Here is a 9924-nt window from a genome sequence, read left to right as displayed (position 1 = left end):
GTCGAGCATAGAATATCATAGACCAGAAAGCAAAAAAGTGTGCAAGGAATGATAGTTACATATTAAATAGACACAGACTCCAGCATGAAGTGACTCTCCATTACCAAATGGGAGACAATTTGAGCATCAAAATAAATGATGTTTACAACATATTATAATTCATTAAATAAAATAGGAAATCTACTGAATCTGAAGTAGGGCCCAGCAATCTGTGGGCCCAGTAATCCCCAACTCTATGCCCACAAATGTTTGGTAACCACTGTTCAAGGTGATTCTCCCAAAGGAAGTGATCCAATTTATAGTAAACTAACAAATGGCAAGAGATTGAATGGCTTTTTTAACAATAGGACATTCCTTTGTTAATGCTTATGGGAAATCTCATGGCTTCAAAGATTGCTAGATATCAGATAAGTATGCTAAAATTCATAAGTAGACTATATTTTTTTGTCATATGTAAAACTACCATTCTGTTTTATCTTATTCATTTATTCAACTAGATTTTTAATGGGTTTATACCCAGAAGTATCACGCAGTTCTTAAATCCCTTTAATCTTCCTACCATCTGGACTGTGACCCCAGCAAAGAGCTAAGTACATATAAACCTGCTTACCTTACCTCCCACAGCATTGATGAGGAAGGCCAATCTCAACTTCCCCCATCTGTTAAAACTTAGAGATGAGTCGTGGGTGTTCAATGGAAGGACTGATGTTGAAGCTGAAACTCCAATACTTTGGCCACCTGATGCGAAGAGTTGACCCCTTTGAAAAGACCCTGATGCTGGGAAAGATTGAAAGCAGGAGAAGAAGGAGACGACAGAGGATGAGATGGTTGGATGGCATCACCGACTCAATGGACATGAGTTTGGGTAAACTCCAGGAGTTGGTGATGGACAGGGAGGCCTGGCATGCTGTGGTTCATGGGGTCGCAAAGAGTCGGACACGACTGAGCAACTGAACTGAACTAAACTGAGCCTCTGAGTTTCTCTTTTGGAAAATATCCCAGTGGCATTATCTACCTCTTAATTAGTGAAAAGTCTGAACTATTGCCTACAGAGAAGCCTTGAACTCACCTGTTTATATTTCTATTTCAACCCTACCATCCTCTGTTTCTACCTAGTCAATGGAGGATAGGAAGAAAGATATGGAAGAAAAAAAAAAAAAAAACCTTTTCTGGGCCAAGAGGAAGTTACCAAGTCACTCACCTTGCTTTCTTTGTGCTTTTCCACTTTCCCATGCTCTGTGTGTCTTTATTCATCAGGTACCTCCTACGCTCCCCACAGCAAGGTGTTCCAGATAGTATTTCAAGGGCTGATTTCTTCATAGATGGAAATACCTTGCTTAATACTAGTAGTAGCTTGTTGCCTAAGAAACTCAAACATATGTGGAAGATGCTGCACTCTGATTAATGTGTATTCAGTCATTTCTGACTCTTTGTGATCCTGTGGACTGTAGCCTATCAGGCTCCTCTGTCCATGGGGTTCTCCAGGCAAGAATAGTGGAGTGGGTAGCTATTCCTTCTCCAGGGGATCTTCCAACTTGTGTCTCCGGCATCTCCAGCATTGCAGGTGGACTTTTTACCACTGAGCCACTGGGGAAGCCTTGGTTAATGCAACCCTGAGCTAACCTCTTTGTGCCCCAGAAGATGAAAGAAAAGGCACCCTCAATTTTTTTTTAGTTTTAAATTTACTTCTGCATCTTGCTCCAGAGAATCTCAATTTCTCTCTCCATGTATTCCAACATGTTCCTATTAAATTTCTTCCCTGTTTTCTCCTCTTTTATTTCTTCTCTTTTTCATCCCTTGTTTCAGCTGATGGGCACAGATATGCGGTCAAGACTGAAAGCAGAGAGAAATGGTCCACTATGGGTTAGGTTAAGAAACTATAGTGTAGGATAATAGTGTGGGGATAGTTTTATTCTTTTCCTTCTAGAAACCCAGCTCCAGGTGAAAGACGAATCCAGAATTTATAGCAAATAGACATGAGTTTTAGCCAAGAAACATTAGTCCCATGTAAATGCTAGTCTTCCTGAAAATATTAATATGAAGTCTTAAGCTTAGCTGAGCTAACTTGATGTTTTCAGTGTCTTATGTCAAAATCGCTATGATTTATACCTTAACAATGGAGATCCTAAGTCTCTCCATTAGTATGATTATTTTACAGAAATCAATTATCTATTGCTGTATAACTGGCCACTCCAAAGTTTAGTGATTTAAAACACAACCATCATTTATTTGCTCATAATCAAGTAATTTGGACAGAACTCAGCAGCAGTGGCTTTGCTCCACATGATCATATAGCCAAATCATCTGGAAGTTTCACAGGAGCTTCAAGGATCCAAGATGATCTTTCTCACATGTCTGGGATCTCAGCTGAGATGACCAGAAAGGCCAACTGCCCGGGCCTCTCTCTATCTCGTGGTCTGTTCTGCTCCAGGGCCTCCTCCTTGAAGATTTCCCGACAAAATAGGCTTGTTTCCTTCACGTTCAGGCTGGGTTTCAAGACAGCAACAGGGTGAGCTGTAAGACCTCCTAAAGTGGAAGACCATATTTGCCGCATATGCTCTTCCCACATTTCATTGGTGAAACAAAATTGTAAGGCCTGTCCAGATTCAGTGCTGAGGGAACCACAAAACACATGGAATCGAGTAAGCAGAATCCCTAATGGCTATGAAGTTTCATTTTATGTGTCAACTAAGCTAGGCCCTGGTTCCTTCTTATTGGTCACACTTTATTCCAGATGTTTCTGTGGAGGTGATTTTTAGATGAGATTAATGGTTTCATCTGTAGACTTTGAGTAAAGTGGATTACCTTCATCCAAGCAATTGAAGACCTTAATATTAATAGAAAAACACTGACTTCCACCTAACAGGGAATTCTGTAGCAGGCTGCCTTTGAACTCAAACTGCAGCATCAACTCTTTCCAGCATCAACTCTTTCCAGCATCAATTCTTTGCCTTCTTAAAAGCTTAGGAGGGCACTCTGCAGATTTTGTACTTGACAACCTCCACAATGAGTCAGTTATTTAAAATACATAAATTATATATATATATATATATATATATGCACACATATATATGAGATAAACTAGGAGTTTGTGATTAAAATATGTACAATATTATATATAAAATAGATAATCAATAAGGACCTTCTAAATAGCACAGGGAACTACATTCAATATCATGATATATGTACTGAATCACTTTGCTGTATACCTGAAACTAACAAAACATTATAAATCAACTAAATTTCAAACTAAACAAAAATTTAATTAAATATATCATATATATATATGTGCCAAATTGTTTCAGTCATGTCTGACTCTTTGTGACCCCATGGACTGTAGCCCACAGGATCCCCTGTCCATGGGATTCTCCAGGCAAGAATGCTGGAAGGAGTGGGCTACTGTGCCATTCTCCAGGGGATCTTTCTGACACAGGGATCAAACGTGAGTCTCCTGAGGCTCTTGCAGTCTGAGTCACAGGGGAAACTTATATATATGTATGTATATATATCTTACAGGTTATGTATCTGGGAAACCTTGGCTAATACAAGAGCATCTTGTGATGAACACCATGCATTTTTCAGAAAAGGACTAATTCCCAGAAAGCTTAATATTAGTGTATGATACTCAAGGAGTTTGTGATCTAGTTAGAGAACAGGCATATAAAAAGTTTGAGAATACCAAAGATAATAATGCAGAAGTTACTTGCTGATAAATGATTTACTCTCCAAGTGTAAACTCTACCTACCTGAGAAATGTTGAACAAAAAATCCAGTTAAGGAAAATTGCCAACCTGAGTAAGGCCATAAAAAAAGCGTAAATGTATAACCAAGCCACTTGTCAGCAGTTTTTCCAATAAGGACAACATATTTTATGGCTGTTAACAAAACATAGGAGGGATCATATTTTCATGTCTGGAATTGCCATATAACTTTACATGCCATTTCCCAGCTCAAATGCATATCTTATTTTGAAGTCTAAAACATTAAATTTAAAACTGATGTTAGAGTAGTGAATGTATTAGTTTTCTTTGGCTGCTATAACAAAGTAACACAAATAGAGTGGCTTAACAGAAATTTATTGTCTCACAGTTCAGGTAGCTTAGAAGTCCAAGATCAAATTATTGGTAGGGTCATGCTCCTTCCCTCTAAAGTTGCTGGGAAAGAATCTGTTCCAACTCTTTCTCCTTGATTCTGGTGGTTTGCTGGCATCATTGGCACCCTGGTCTGTCCCTTCCTGTCCACATGATATTCTCCCTATGTGTATCTTCATCCAAATTCCTTTTTATGTGGCCATCAGTCTATTGGGATTGGGGGTCACCCTACTCCAGTATGACCTCATCTTAACTAAGCTAATTACATCTACAACAACTGTATTTCCAAATAAGTTCACAGTCTGAGGTGTTGGAGGTTAGGACTTCAACATATGAACTTGAGATAAAACTTAACCCATCACAATGTGTTTAGGGTACTGATAAATTAAAATCTAAGATATTTTTATTTTTTAATTTTTTTTAAAGAAAGAAATGGGAGAATATTGCTGAAAGAACACAGGAGCCAAACTAAAGGAGTTCCTAATAGCCAAAGCTGCAATAGTTTGAGCAAAAGAAATAATGTTATCATTGAATTAATAAAGTATATATCCATGAACCCTACTGACATAAATTTTATTTTTACTTTATTTTATATTTTTTACTTTATTTTACTTTACAATACTGTATTGGTTTTGCCATACATCAACATGAATCCACCATGGGTGTACACGTGTTCCCAATCCTGAAGCCCCCTCCCGCCTCCCTCCCCATACCATCTCTCTGGGTCATCCCAGTGCACCAGCTCTAAGCATCCTGTATCCTGCATCAAACCTAGACTAGCGATCCCTTTCTTATATGATATTATACATGTTTATAGGATATTTTTAAATAACCCAAACTCTTCTCCTAACAATGCTTGTGGTTTGACATGTTACTTTGATAAGTGAAGCCCTCTTTTCAGGTGTGAAACATGATATTTTGGCTTATGAGTTGTGTTTCCATGCTTTACCCCTAAAGGGTAGCATCATTGCTATTTTTTTCTGCTGCTAAGTACTCACCATTCATCCATAATGGGGACACATCAGATATGAAGTAACTGTAGATACATTTCTCCAAGGAGTGAGGAGTAGGGAAGGCTATCATCTGGGAAGAATAGAGTGTCCTGGTCATCCCCATATTGGTGATTCCTCTCCTGAATTTTTGCTATGGACTGAATGTTTGTGTACCTTCAAAATTCATGTGTTGAAACTCTAATCCCAGTATGACGGTATTTGGCCCTGAGGCTGTTGGGAGAAAATGAGGTCATCAGGGTGGCGCCCCTGTGATGGGATTAACACCCTTATAAGAGAGAGACTTGAGAGAGAGGACCTATCTCTCTCACCAGAAAGTGGGCCTTTACCAGACACCAGATATGCTGGCACCATGATCTTGGACTTCCCAGACTCCAGAATCATCAGAAACACGTGTTGTTTAAGTTACCCAGTTTATGGTCTTCTATTACAGGAGCCCAAACTAACATAATTCTGACCAGAATCAAATCACCAGACATATTAGAACAGAAGCCAAAGTCTCTTCCCCTGAATGGACATTTGTGTGGAAAGCAGGGCTGGGTGACAATGGGTCTTATGAGTGAAGCAGGTCCCTTGAAAAAGGAACTGAGCCATTCACTGTGCAGTCATGAAGCCTCTTCAGTGGACAGAGCCCTCTCTCCCGGGGTCAGGAGATTTAAATCCCATCATGGGCTTGGCCACTAATTGACAGCACAATCTTAGACAAATCACTAAATCTGGCCTCAGAATCTTTACCCATAGACAACCTTTGGGGCCCTGTTTTCTTTAAAGTATATTTTCCTTTGATTCTTCTCTCTCGTTCCTGCTCCTCTAGCTCACCTTTCAATGCTGCAGGTTGAGGATTCCTTAGGTGCTACAGCAGAGACGAAAAAAGTGTGACTGCCTTTAGGGAATTACAATTTAACAACAAGATAGCATTTCATTGCAGAGGTAATTAGGGGATTGAACAGCCTATGATCCTGTGCTGCTCTGGGCTCCATATTGTAGGAATTTATAAACAGCAAAGGGTGGTAGGAAGCAGCAGAAAAGAAGAGCTTTGAACTGGGCCTTAAAGAATCTCCTGAAGTTAAGCTGCAAAGAGGAGGAGGGAAAAAAAGGCAATTAGTATGATACAGACACAGAAATACACATGTTTTAAAAGAAACAAATTTTAAGAAACAGGGAACAAGTCACATTTCTGGAACAAGGGTTGTGTTGGACAATATGAGAGTATAACTACATATTGAAGTACATTCAAAGTAATTTTATTTTATTTGGGTGTAATGTTAGCCAATTTAGAATTGATCTGAGAGGCCAAGGGAACAGAAGTCAGTTTCTGAGCACAAGAGAGAATTGTTTCAACCTAAATTGTTTAGCCCTTTGATTACTTGGCTGAGTTTTTTCTGTGTTTCATCACCTTAATTTTGGCTTCAGACACAAATTATAAGTGGGACTTATATTGGGCTCCTCCACATGGCTTGTTACTAAAAATATTTAATTCTCCCTTTTGGACAGTTGAAAACAGGCAGAAGAGCTCAGGTTCATGAGAGGAACCAGACAGGAGGCACTTTTTTGCCTCCATTTTAACCTTTTGCTTTAGTCATATCAATTCCTCCCACAATTTATGCAAGCACTGAACAGAGAGGTATTGTCCTGGCTTTAAAGGATTAAAGGCTAAGAAATACTGACATCCAGGCTCAGAGCTGCTGAATCATTGTTAAAAGAGAGTGACCTAGAATTCATTAGAATATCATCTTAATATCTGCAGAAAATGAGTAGTCTCATCATACAGGAAATGGTCAGGGGGGTGAGGGGGAGTGGAGGATTCTATCAAGTTCAGAAATTTCTACTTAGAAGGAAACACAATTAATATCTTAAGAGCTAAAGAATAATGAAATCCCACCAAGTGACATGGCAGCCTGGGCAGGGGTTGCAGATTTTCATGAGTAGGCAGAAAAGACAGATAATTTTAAGTATGACTCCAGCAGGGGAAGCCTCCTTCCATATGCTGTGCAAGACTGGGAGACAGCCTATGTGGAAGGTTTGATACAGTGATTGTAAACAACAGGATTCATTCCTAACTGTCATTCATTCATAAAGTGCTTTTAGGGTCACTGTCAAGAATCCTGTCCTGTTCAGTATCTGGGCCCAAAATCTCAACAAGCAGACTAGATGTTCCCTGGCATTGTCTGTTTTAAACAAATCATCTCCTTACCAGTAAGTTTATTTTAACATGAGAAGACTCCAGCTAAGTACAGAAACATTTAAGAGCATCAGAATCAACAAACGTTGATATTTGTGCCTTCTAAAGAATTGTACATGTATAGCATTTTAAGTATTTATATCCTACAAATAATTTTATCTATGCAGATTAGTCTTGTAAGTTCAGTTTATAAGTGTGCAACTGACCAACAAATTTATGCTTGTGAGTTTCAGCTGCAATCTCACTGTTTATACAGTATTGGAATATTTAAGAAAGTTTAAATAATACCACATTTAAAAGTTTAATAAATTGAACTTTTAATAATAACAGCTTGAGAAGATCTGTTGATTAATTGAAGTACACAAGAATCTGAAAAAATATTTAATTCATAAACACAGTGAGGAAATCTAAAGGGCAATCTGATCATCTAAGTTTAAAATTGTGCCCCAAACACTAAAGTTTCCTTAAAATTGAATGCTTAAATTTGCCAGACTTAAAAATAGAATAATACTATTCATATATTGAACTTAAATGTATAAGAATGGCTTATCTTTTTCATTTTTACTTGTATGAATCAGAAACCCAAACACTGTATTCTCTGCACAGCTCTTGAAGCACCTCTCCAAACAACATCTCCTTTTATTGCTACTTATTTAGGGAAAATTCTTGTCTATTATTTTATGCATGTCCTCTATTCTTTCAACCTTCTCCATCTGGAATTCAGATTAGATAGAATATAGAATTTCTGGATGTATTCTGCATGTATACAAATGTTTCTTTCATGCTTTGTAATCTGTTAATTCCTTGCATTTGGGATACCTTGTCGTTTCTCAGCTTTTATTTTCGCTGCTCCTGTGGTCCTCAGTGACTCGTGCATCACCTTCTTAATCCACATCCAAGATACAATCACTACAACCTTGAGTGGTGAGCCCTGTGGTGACATGATGAGGACGCCATGATGGCCGTAACCTGATCTCCCACTTTAACAAGTGAACTGGCAGTTGGTGCCATGCGAGGCTGCAGTTCCCTAAGCAACAGTGGTAAGAGATCACAGAATTTACTGAGGAGGTATTGGAGACCACAGAAATAGCTGAGGAGGTATTACCATATCCATAGCCATGTGGATATTGTGCTGAGTTATTTAAAGAATCTCTTTCCCTTGGTTATGACATGTTAAGCATGGGTGAACTCTGAAGAGGCTTGATAAAAGCTCAGGACTTGAGACTGGTTTTTGGAAGAGTTGAGATAAAATACAAACAAAAGTAAGGGAGGCTGCTCTTCCTTTACTCCTTCTTTGGTGAAGGTTCCATAAAATTATATTAATTATATTTAGTTTATTGCTCATTTCATGGACTAGAGGCAGCCCAAACTATGGACTTAGACCTGAACAGGAAGTTTCTCCTCTGAGAACTCACTGGATTGCATCTCACTTGTGTTCTCTCTGTGCAGAAACTGCAGAAATAGACATTTCTGCTATCTTGTAAAGACTGCTAGTATATTTACACTTACAGCTGTCAAAACTCCAGCCTCAATCTCATTCATGCTAATTATCATAGAGTTCCTACTCAGGCCTAGGTACCAGCAATGCCATTTTGACATAACTGCAGTTGACAGCTAACTTGTTTGAAATACAAATTGCCAAAAATCATAGAAACTTGCCCTAAGATACAGGATACATATAGGGCAGAATGCCATGATCACCTGGGGACCACAGCATGTGGGCATTTCATATGCCAGTAGTAAGGTCTACTGCAGTGTTCAAGATAAACCTTTAGGCACCCTCATCAGCTCTTTTCAACCATTACATAAAAAAAGAAATGTGTCCAGTTTTTTGGCCTAAAGAATCCACTCACATTCCTCCTCACTGTCATGTGAAAATACCAGACTGGGGCAGCTTTCTGGATTAGTCAGTGCTTCTGGAACACCAGGGAGCTTCTGGTTTAAATTGCACGCATGCCATCTCCAGCTACCCACTTTTTTTTTCTGGTTATTGTTTAATCACTAAATTGTGTCCAGCTCTTTTGCAACCCCATGGACTATAGCCCCCCAGGCTCCTCTACCTGCTAGACTGCCTCTTTTCCTTCATATTCGGGTCAACCATCCATGGACTCATGCAGTGCTCCTTATCTTTTCTGGCACAGCAGAGACTGACCTTTCTGTCTAATCTGTACTAAATTAGCTTCAATTTTGTCTCAGAGATTCTAGATTCATGAAATGTGACAGCCAGAAATTGATCCATTCAACTGAATTCCCTACCTTCAGAGAGAAGACATGGTAACTGTTTAAACCCTAGAGGCTAGTGATGGTAAAGCCAGAATGAGAAAGAATTTCAGACTCTCCTGTGGGAGTTACTTAGTCCACCAGTGAAAAAGGGCTCTGACTGTTTACCCATGTATTCCATAAAAAGCTTTTGTTTTAAGCCCTCAATTATTTTAGCAGAGGAGATGGCATGGTGGCCATCCTAAGCCATGTGATGATTTTTTCCTCTATGGATAATATTCAAACTCTCCTTTCCTAGATTTTCATGGCTTTTTTGCCATGTGCCCTGTAACCATGGATCATCCCTTTTATCTTCTTTGAGAGAATGCACCACAGGATGACCTCCAGCTTGCTCTTCCCAGGAGAGAATGCAGGTGCTACA

Source organism: Ovis canadensis, chromosome 1, assembly GCF_042477335.2.
Source record: "Ovis canadensis isolate MfBH-ARS-UI-01 breed Bighorn chromosome 1, ARS-UI_OviCan_v2, whole genome shotgun sequence".
Classification (NCBI taxonomy): Eukaryota; Metazoa; Chordata; class Mammalia; order Artiodactyla; family Bovidae; genus Ovis; species Ovis canadensis.
Note: the sequence above shows the minus strand (reverse complement) of the source record.